We start from the raw sequence: 11,810 nt of genomic DNA on the forward strand, positions 1-11,810 counted from the left end.
ACAAGATCTAATGAATCTTGTGAGGATGAACTCCTGGCGGAATCAGAAGACGAGGCTATCACAACAGTGGTGGAAGTTCTGAATCCTGACTATGGTCCGGTTTCTTCACATAAATCTCCACCATTGTAAGGCCGCATTAGCGGCCCTAAAGGTCCTCTTGATGGCTGGGGGATTTGACGTGGTTCTTTTCCAGAACCATGGGTTTATGGAGGACTGGTTCGTGGATTAAGAATTTCTGGATTTAAGCTACTCAAGAGTACAGGGAATGGGAGACATAGAGCCTGTATTCTTGCAAAGAGCAGTCTCAAAATTTGTTTTCTGCCGTCGCTAAGAACTGAAGTTTTAGTAGTAGCCAGTCTTGAAATAAACAAGTCTCATTACTGGCTGGCTTCCCTATATATGGCACACTAGTCAGAGATGCCGCCTTCAGACTTTAAGTCACTGGCGAGCTGAGAAAGGCTCAGAAAAAATTCTGGGTAGAATGGAGGCTACATCTGAGGCCTTTAATCTAAGGAATATTCTGTCCTCGAGACCTATAACGGAGGGGTATATTCAGAAGTCAGAGAATGTATGGACAATGTGGGATGAAAGGACACGAAGGTAATTTTCATTTCGAAATCAGGAAGACCTTACCACAGGGGGGCGGGAGATATTCGTTCTATTAGTCTGTTATCTTTTATGCTAAAGACTCCTAAAAGCTTGATAGAAACATATCTTAGGACAAAGATCCCTGGAAATCGCATGTCGCGGTAGCAGCATGCATATAGCAAGGGCAATTCCACTGAAACAGCCCTTCACGACCTAGTCGGCTACATAGAGGGTTCTCTCGCTGTCAAGGAATATACAATGAAGGTGCTTTCCATAATGTAAAACCGACGTCAATCATGAAGGAGTTGGAGTTTCTAGGCATCAACTCTACCGAAAAAAGTTTATAATTAACTTGCTTATTAAAAGATGCATTACGGCAGGCTTGGGATATGTGGATCTAAAAAGATTGGTTGGTAGAGGAACACCTCAAGGAGGTGTACTGTCTCCTCTACTTTGGAATATAGCCATTAACGACATATTATTGTCTCTGGAAGAAAAACGTGTAAAAATGGTGGCGTATGTTGATGACGTGGCTATTGCGGTTAGGGGGAAGTTTCCCAGCACTCTAAGAGATATACTTCAGGAAGCTCTACGTGCAACAGCAAAGTGGGCTACCGAAAGTGGTCTGGGTATAAATCCATGCAAGACAGAAGTAGTTCTTTTTAGTAGGAGATACAAGTTACCTACAGTGGAACCTGTCTCCTTGGGTGGAGAGAATGTTCCATTTACAGAAAGCGCATAATACCTGGGTGTTTTGCTGGACAGGAAATTTAACTTCAAATACAACATTTTGGAAAGGGCAAGAAAGGCCACCCTTACCCTATACACCTGTAAAAGGCCATTGGCAAAAGTTGGGGGTTTAGACCGCGTGTCGTGCATTGGATATATACTGCAGTTGTCAGACCTATAATGTAAAATGGTGTTGTGGTCTGGTGGACGGCGCTTCAAATGTCCACCTACTGCTCAATACTTTACCGGATCCAAAGGATGGCTTGTTTGTGCATCACAGCCGCACTAAGGACGACACAGTCTGATGCACTAAATTTAATGCTTCATCTTCTGCCTTTGGACATTGTGGCTACCCACTTTGCAGCGACCACTGCCGTGAGGTTAAGGGAGCTTTCTCGCAGACATTGTGTTATCCTTGATACAATATCCGATGTTCCAGGCAGTGTGGATTATAACCTACCTGAGGCGTTTTTTGATAAAAATTACTGTACCAATATTCCTGATAGAACCGATTAGAACAACGATATCCCTGGTAACAGAAGTTACAAAGACTTCTATACGGATGCTTCCAAACTAAACGACCAGTCCAATTTTTATAAAAATTTAAAATTTTTGGAAGTGTTCACGAATTAACCTTAGTTTTGCTCTACGAGGCTTAGTTAAGGAGTTATGGCCAATTTAAGTTTTGCAAGTGTAAAATTCATGTTTTGGGCAATTTTCATCAAAATTTCAAATTTTTGGAAGTGATCACGAATTAACCTTAATTTTGATCTACGAGGCTTAGTTAAGGAGATATGGCCATATTAAGTTTTGCTAGTGTAAAATTCATGTTTTGGCCAATTTTCATCAAAATTTAAAATTTTTGAAATGATTACGAATTAACCATAGTTTTGCTCTACGTGAATGAATTATGGCCATTTTATGTTTTGCATGTGTAAAATTCATACTTTGGCCAATTTTCATCAAAATTTCAAATTTTTGGAAATGATCACGAATTAACCTTAGTTTTGCTCTGCGAGGCTTAGTTAAGGAGATATGGCCATTTTAAGTTTTGCAAGTGTAAAATTCAAGATTTGGCCAATTTTCAACAAAATATCACATTTTTGGAAGTGATCACGAATTAACCTTAGTTTTGCTCTACGAGGCTTAGTAAAGGAGATATGGCCATTTTAAGTTTTGCTAGTGTAAAATTCATGTTTTGGCCAATTTTCTTCAAAATTTAAAATTTTTGGAAGTGATAACGGATTAAACTTAATTTTGCTCTACGAGGCTTAGTTAAGGAGATATGGCCATTTTAAGTTTTGCACGTGAAAAATTCATATTTTGTCCTATTTCCATCAAAATTTCAAATTTTTGGAAGTGATCACGAATTAACCTTAGTTTTGCTCTACGAGGCTTAGTTAAGAAGATTTGGCCATTTTAAGTTTTGCAAGTGTAAAATTCACATTTTGGCCTATTTCCATCAAAATTTAAAATTTTTGGAAATGATCACGAATTAACGTTAGTTTTGCTCTACCAAGCACAGTTAAGGAGATATGGCCATTTTAAGTTTTGCTAGTGTAAAATTCATACTTTGGCCAATTTCCATCAAAATTTCAAATTTTTGGAAGTGAATACGAATTAACGTTAGTTTTGCTCTACGAGGCTTAGTTAAGGAGATATGGCCATTTTAAGTTTTGCTTGTGAAAAATTCATATTTTGGCCTATTTCCATCAAAATTTCAAATTTTTCGAAGTGATCACGAATAAACGTTAGTTTTGCTCTACGATTCTTAGTTAAGGAGATATGGCCATTTAAGTTTTGCTAGTGTAAAATTCACATTTTGGCATATTTCCATCAAAATTTCAAATTTTTGGAAGTGATCACGAATTAACGTTAGTTTTGCTCTACGAGGCTTAGTTAAGGAGATATGGCCATTTTAAGTTTTGCACGTGAAAAATTCATATTTTGGGCTATTTCCATCAAAATTTCACATTTTTGGAAGTGATCACGAATTAACGTTAGTTTTGCTCTACGAGGCTTAGTTAAGGAGATATGGCCATTTTAAGTTTTGCAAGTGTAAAATTCACATTTTGGCCTATTTCCATCAAAATTAAAAATTTTTGGAAGTTATCACGAATTAACATTAGTTTTGATCTACGAGGCTTAGTTAATGAGATATGGCCATTTTAAGTGTTGCAAGTGAAAAATTCATATTTTGTCCTATTTCCATCAAAATTTTAAATTTTTGGAAGTGATCATGAATTAATCTTAGTTTTGCTCTACGAGGCTTAGTTAAGGAGATATGGCCATTTTAAGTTTTGCAAGTGAAAAATTCATATTTTGGCCTATTTCCATCAAAATTTCAAATTTTTGGAAGTGATCAAGAATTAACCTTAGTTTTGCTCTACGAGGCTTAGTTAAGGATTTATGGCCATTTTAAGTTTTGCACGTGAAAAATTCATATTTTGGCCTATTTCCATCAAAATTTCAAATATTTGGAAGTGATCACGAATTAACGTTAGTTTTGCTCTACGAGGCTTAGTTAAGGAGATATGGGCATTTTAAGTTTTGCTTGTGAAAAATTCATATTTTGGCCTATTTTCATCAAAATTTCAAATTTTTGGAAGTGATCACGAATTAACGTTAGTTTTGATCTACGAGGCTTAGTTAATGAGATATGGCCATTTTAAGTGTTGCAAGTGAAAAATTCATATTTTGGCCTATTTCCATCAAAATTTCAAATTTTTCGAAGTGATCACGAATTAACGTTAGTTTTGCTCTACGAGGCTTAGTTAAGGAGATATGGCCATTTTAAGTTTTGCTAGTGTAAAATACACATTTTGGCATATTTCCATCAAAATTTAAAATTTTTGGAAGTGATCACGAATTAACGTTAGTTTTGCTCTACGAGGCTTAGTTAAGGAGATATGGGCATTTTAAGTTTTGCACGTGAAAAATTCATATTTTGGCCTATTTCCATAAAAATTTCAAATTTTTGGAAGTGATCACGAATTAATGTTAGTTTTGCTCTACGAGGCTTAGTTAAGAAGATATGGCCATTTTAAGTTTTGCAAGTGAAAAATTCATATTTTGGCTTATTTCCATCAAAATTTCAAATTTTTGGAAGTGATCACGAATTAACGTTAGTTTTGCTCTACGAGGCTTAGTTAAGGAGATATGGACATTTAAAGTTTTGCTAGTGAAAAATTCATATTTTTGCCTATTTCCATCAAAACTTCAAATTTTTGGAAGTGATCACGAATTAACGTTAGTTTTGCTCTACGAGACTTAGTTAAGGAGATATGGCCTTTTTAAGTTTTCCAAGAGATAAATTCATATTTTGGCCTATTTCTATCAAAATTTAAAATTTTTGGAAGTGATCACGAATTAACGTTAGTTTTGCTCTATGAGGCTTAGTTAAGGAGATATGGCCATTTTAAGTTTTGCAAGTGAAAAATTCACATTTTGGCCTTTTTCCATCAAAATTTCAAATTTTTGGAAGTGATCACGAATTAACGTTAGTTTTGCTCTACGAGGTTTAGTTAAGGAGATATGGCCATTTTAAGTTTTGCACGTGAAAAATTCATATTTTGTCCTATTTCCATCAAAATTTCAAATTTTTGGAAGTGATCACGAATTAAGGTTAGTTTTGCTCTACGAGGCTTAGTTAAGGAGATATGGGCATTTTAAGTTTTGCTAGTGAAAAATTCATATTTTGGACTTTTCCATCAAAATTTCAAATTTTTCGAAGTGATCACGAATTAACGTTAGTTTTGCTCCACGAGGCTTAGTTAAGGAGATATGGCCATTTTAAAATTGTGTAAAATTCATATTTTGGCATATTTCCATCAAAATTTCAAATTTTTGGAAGTGATCACGAATTAACGTTAGTTTTGCTCTACGAGGCTTAGTTAAGGAGATATGGCCATTTTAAGTTTTGCTAGTGTAAAATTCACATTTCGGCCTATTTCCATCAAAATTTCAAATTTTTGGAGTGATCACGAATTAACGTTAGTTTTGCTCTACGAGGCTTAGTTAAGGAGATATCGCCATTTTAAGTTTTGCAAGTGTCAAATTCACATTTTGGGCTATTTCCATCAAAATCTCAAATTTTTGGAAGTGATCACTAATTAATGTCAGTTTTGCTCTACGAGGCTTAGTTAAGGAGATATGGCCATTTCAAGTTTTGCACGTGAAAAATTCACATTTTGGCCTATTTCCATTAAAATTTCAGATTTTTTGAAGTGATCACGAATTAACGTTAGTTTTGCTCTACGAGGCTTAGTTAAGGAGATATGGGCATTATAAGTTTTGCAAGTGTAAAATTCACATTTTGGCCTATTTCCATCGAAATTTCAAATTTTTGGAAGTGATCACGAATAAACGTTAGTTTTGCTCTACGAGGCTAAGTTAAGGTGATATGGCCATTTTAAGTTTTGCACGTGAAAAATTCATATTTTGGCCTATTTCCATCAAAATTTCAAATTTTTGGAAGTGATCACGAATTAACGTTGGTTTTGCTCTACGAGGCTTAGTTAAGGAGATATGGCCATTTTAAGTTTTGCTAGTGAAAAATTCATATTTTGGCCTATTTCCATCAAAATTTCAAATTTTTGGAGTGATCACGAATTAACGTTAGTTTTGCTCTACGAGGCTTAGTTAAGGAGATATCGCCATTTTAAGTTTTGCAAGTGTCAAATTCACATTTTGGGCTATTTCCATCAAAATCTCAAATTTTTGGAAGTGATCACTAATTAATGTCAGTTTTGCTCTACGAGGCTTAGTTAAGGAGATATGGCCATTTTAAGTTTTGCACGTGAAAAATTCACATTTTGGCCTATTTCCATTAAAATTTCAGATTTTTTGAAGTGATCACGAATTAACGTTAGTTTTGCTCTACGAGGCTTAGTTAAGGAGATATGGGCATTATAAGTTTTGCAAGTGTAAAATTCACATTTTGGCCTATTTCCATCGAAATTTCAAATTTTTGGAAGTGATCACGAATAAACGTTAGTTTTGCTCTACGAGGCTAAGTTAAGGTGATATGGCCATTTTAAGTTTTGCAAGTGAAAAATTCATATTTTGTCCTATTTCCATCAAAATTTTAAATTTTTGGAAGTGATCATGAATTAATCTTAGTTTTGCTCTACGAGGCTTAGTTAAGGAGATATGGCCATTTTAAGTTTTGCAGCTTGTGAAAAATTCATATTTTGGCCTATTTTCATCAAAATTTCAAATTTTTGGAAGTGATCACGAATTAACGTTAGTTTTGATCTACGAGGCTTAGTTAATGAGATATGGCCATTTTAAGTGTTGCAAGTGAAAAATTCATATTTTGGCCTATTTCCATCAAAATTTCAAATTTTTCGAAGTGATCACGAATTAACGTTAGTTTTGCTCTACGAGGCTTAGTTAAGGAGATATGGCCATTTTAAGTTTTGCTAGTGTAAAATACACATTTTGGCATATTTCCATCAAAATTTAAAATTTTTGGAAGTGATCACGAATTAACGTTAGTTTTGCTCTACGAGGCTTAGTTAAGGAGATATGGGCATTTTAAGTTTTGCACGTGAAAAATTCATATTTTGGCCTATTTCCATAAAAATTTCAAATTTTTGGAAGTGATCACGAATTAATGTTAGTTTTGCTCTACGAGGCTTAGTTAAGAAGATATGGCCATTTTAAGTTTTGCAAGTGAAAAATTCATATTTTGGCTTATTTCCATCAAAATTTCAAATTTTTGGAAGTGATCACGAATTAACGTTAGTTTTGCTCTACGAGGCTTAGTTAAGGAGATATGGACATTTAAAGTTTTGCTAGTGAAAAATTCATATTTTTGCCTATTTCCATCAAAACTTCAAATTTTTGGAAGTGATCACGAATTAACGTTAGTTTTGCTCTACGAGACTTAGTTAAGGAGATATGGCCTTTTTAAGTTTTCCAAGAGAAAAATTCATATTTTGGCCTATTTCTATCAAAATTTAAAATTTTTGGAAGTGATCACGAATTAACGTTAGTTTTGCTCTATGAGGCTTAGTTAAGGAGATATGGCCATTTTAAGTTTTGCAAGTGAAAAATTCACATTTTGGCCTTTTTCCATCAAAATTTCAAATTTTTGGAAGTGATCACGAATTAACGTTAGTTTTGCTCTACGAGGTTTAGTTAAGGAGATATGGCCATTTTAAGTTTTGCACGTGAAAAATTCATATTTTGTCCTATTTCCATCAAAATTTCAAATTTTTGGAAGTGATCACGAATTAACGTTAGTTTTGCTCTACGAGGCTTAGTTAAGGAGATATGGGCATTTTAAGTTTTGCACGTGAAAAATTCATATTTTGGCCTATTTCCATCAAAATTTCAAATTTTTCGAAGTGATCACGAATTAACGTTAGTTTTGCTCCACGAGGCTTAGTTAAGGAGATATGGCCATTTTAAAATTGTGTAAAATTCATATTTTGGCATATTTCCATCAAAATTTCAAATTTTTGGAAGTGATCACGAATTAACGTTAGTTTTGCTCTACGAGGCTTAGTTAAGGAGATATGGCCATTTTAAGTTTTGCTAGTGTAAAATTCACATTTCGGCCTATTTCCATCAAAATTTCAAATTTTTGGAGTGATCACGAATTAACGTTAGTTTTGCTCTACGAGGCTTAGTTAAGGAGATATCGCCATTTTAAGTTTTGCAAGTGACAAATTCACATTTTGGGCTATTTCCATCAAAATCTCAAATTTTTGGAAGTGATCACTAATTAATGTCAGTTTTGCTCTACGAGGCTTAGTTAAGGAGATATGGCCATTTCAAGTTTTGCACGTGAAAAATTCACATTTTGGCCTATTTCCATTAAAATTTCAGATTTTTTGAAGTGATCACGAATTAACGTTAGTTTTGCTCTACGAGGCTTAGTTAAGGAGATATGGGCATTATAAGTTTTGCAAGTGTAAAATTCACATTTTGGCCTATTTCCATCGAAATTTCAAATTTTTGGAAGTGATCACGAATAAACGTTAGTTTTGCTCTACGAGGCTAAGTTAAGGTGATATGGCCATTTTAAGTTTTGCACGTGAAAAATTCATATTTTGGCCTATTTCCATCAAAATTTCAAATTTTTGGAAGTGATCACGAATTAACGTTGGTTTTGCTCTACGAGGCTTAGTTAAGGAGATAAGGCCATTTTAAGTTTTGCAAGTGAAAAATTCATATTTTGGCCTATTTCCATCAAAATTTCAAATTTTTGGAAGTGATCACGTATTAACGTTAGTTTTGCTCTACGAGGCTTAGTTGAGGAGATATGGGCATTTTAAGTTTTGCACGTGAAAAATTCATATTTTGGCCTATTTCCATAAAAATTTCAAATTTTTGGAAGTGATCACGTATTAACGTTAGTTTTGCTCTACGAGGCTTAGTTAAGGAGATATGGCCATTTTAAGTTTTGCTAGTGAAAAATTCATATTTTGGCCTATTTCCATAAAAATTTCAAATTTTTGGAAGTGATCACGAATTAATGTTAGTTTTGCTCTACGAGGCTTAGTTAAGGAGATATGGCCATTTTAAGTTTTGCAAGTGAAAAATTCATATTTTGGCCTATTTCCATCAAAATTTCAAATTTTTGGAAGTGATCACGAATTAACGTTAGTTTTGCTCTACGAGGCTTAGTTAAGGAGATATGGACATTTAAAGTTTTGCTAGTGAAAAATTCATATGATGGCTTATTTCCATCAAAATTTCAAATTTTTGGAAGTGATCACGAATTAACGTTAGTTTTGCCCTACGAGACTTAGTTAAGGAGATATGGCCTTTTTAAATTTTGCAAGAGAAAAATTCATATTTTGGCCTATTTCTATCAAAATTTCAAATTTTTGGAAGTGATCACGAATTAACGTTAGTTTTGCTCTACGAGGCTTAGTTAAGGAGATATGGGCATTTTAAGTTTTGCACGTGAAAAATTCATATTTTGGCCTATTTCCATAAAAATTTCAAATTTTTGGAAGTGATCACGAATTAATGTTAGTTTTGCTCTACGAGGCTTAGTTAAGAAGATATGGCCATTTTAAGTTTTGCAAGTGAAAAATTCATATTTTGGCTTATTTCCATCAAAATTTCAAATTTTTGGAAGTGATCACGAATTAACGTTAGTTTTGCTCTACGAGGCTTAGTTAAGGAGATATGGACATTTAAAGTTTTGCTAGTGAAAAATTCATATGATGGCTTATTTCCATCAAAATTTCAAATTTTTGGAAGTGATCACGAATTAACGTTAGTTTTGCCCTACGAGACTTAGTTAAGGAGATATGGCCTTTTTAAATTTTGCAAGAGAAAAATTCATATTTTGGCCTATTTCTATCAAAATTTAAAATTTTTGGAAGTGATCACGAATTAACGTTAGTTTTGCTCTATGAGGCTTAGTTAAGGAGATATGGCCATTTTAAGTTTTGCAAGTGAAAAATTCCCATTTTGGCCTTTTTCCATCAAAATTTCAAATTTTTGGAAGTGATCACGAATTAACGTTAGTTTTGCTCTACGAGGTTTAGTTAAGGAGATATGGCCATTTTAAGTTTTGCACGTGAAAAATTCATATTTTGTCCTATTTCCATCAAAATTTCAAATTTTTGGAAGTGATCACGAATTAACGTTAGTTTTGCTCTACGAGGCTTAGTTAAGGAGATATGGGCATTTTAAGTTTTGCTAGTGAAAAATTCATATTTTGGACTATTTCCATCAAAATTTCAAATTTTTCGAAGTGATCACGAATTAACGTTAGTTTTGCTCCACGAGGCTTAGTTAAGGAGATATGGCCATTTTAAAATTGTGTAAAATTCATATTTTGGCATATTTCCATCAAAATTTCAAATTTTTGGAAGTGATCACGAATTAACGTTAGTTTTGCTCTACGAGGCTTAGTTAAGGAGATATGGCCATTTTAAGTTTTGCTAGTGAAAAATTCATATTTTGGCCTATTTCCATCAAAATTTCAAATTTTTGGAGTGATCACGAATTAACGTTAGTTTTGCTCTACGAGGCTTAGTTAAGGAGATATCGCCATTTTAAGTTTTGCAAGTGTCAAATTCACATTTTGGGCTATTTCCATCAAAATCTCAAATTTTTGGAAGTGATCACTAATTAATGTCAGTTTTGCTCTACGAGGCTTAGTTAAGGAGATATGGCCATTTTAAGTTTTGCACGTGAAAAATTCACATTTTGGCCTATTTCCATTAAAATTTCAGATTTTTTGAAGTGATCACGAATTAACGTTAGTTTTGCTCTACGAGGCTTAGTTAAGGAGATATGGGCATTATAAGTTTTGCAAGTGTAAAATTCACATTTTGGCCTATTTCCATCGAAATTTCAAATTTTTGGAAGTGATCACGAATAAACGTTAGTTTTGCTCTACGAGGCTAAGTTAAGGTGATATGGCCATTTTAAGTTTTGCTAGTGAAAAATTCATATTTTGGCCTATTTCCATCAAAATTTAAAATTTTTGGAAGTGATCACGAATTAACGTTGGTTTTGCTCTACGAGGCTTAGTTAAGGAGATATGGCCATTTTAAGTTTTGCAAGTGAAAAATTCATATTTTGGCCTATTTCCATCAAAATTTCAAATTTTTGGAAGTGATCACGTATTAACGTTAGTTTTGCTCTACGAGGCTTAGTTGAGGAGATATGGGCATTTTAAGTTTTGCACGTGAAAAATTCATATTTTGGCCTATTTCCATAAAAATTTCAAATTTTTGGAAGTGATCACGTATTAACGTTAGTTTTGCTCTACGAGGCTTAGTTAAGGAGATATGGGCATTTTAAGTTTTGCTAGTGAAAAATTCATATTTTGGCCTATTTCCATAAAAATTTCAAATTTTTGGAAGTGATCACGAATTAATGTTAGTTTTGCTCTACGAGGCTTAGTTAAGGAGATATGGCCATTTTAAGTTTTGCAAGTGAAAAATTCACATTTTGGCCTATTTCCATCAAAATTTCAAATTTTTGGAAGTGATCACGAATTAACGTTAGTTTTGCTCTACGAGGCTTAGTTAAGGAGATATGGACATTTAAAGTTTTGCTAGTGAAAAATTCATATGATGGCTTATTTCCATCAAAATTTCAAATTTTTGGAAGTGATCACGAATTAACGTTAGTTTTGCCCTACGAGACTTAGTTAAGGAGATATGGCCTTTTTAAATTTTGCAAGAGAAAAATTCATATTTTGGCCTATTTCTATCAAAATTTAAAATTTTTGGAAGTGATCACGAATTAACGTTAGTTTTGCTCTATGAGGCTTAGTTAAGGAGATATGGCCATTTTAAGTTTTGCAAGTGAAAAATTCCCATTTTGGCCTTTTTCCATCAAAATTTCAAATTTTTGGAAGTGATCACGAATTAACGTTAGTTTTGCTCTACGAGGTTTAGTTAAGGAGATATGGCCATTTTAAGTTTTGCACGTGAAAAATTCATATTTTGTCCTATTTCCATCAAAATTTCAAATTTTTGGAAGTGATCACGAATTAACGTTAGTTTTGC

The sequence above is a fragment of the Stomoxys calcitrans genome, unplaced genomic scaffold (genome assembly GCF_963082655.1).
Source record: "Stomoxys calcitrans unplaced genomic scaffold, idStoCalc2.1 SCAFFOLD_58, whole genome shotgun sequence".
NCBI lineage: Eukaryota > Metazoa > Arthropoda > Insecta > Diptera > Muscidae > Stomoxys > Stomoxys calcitrans.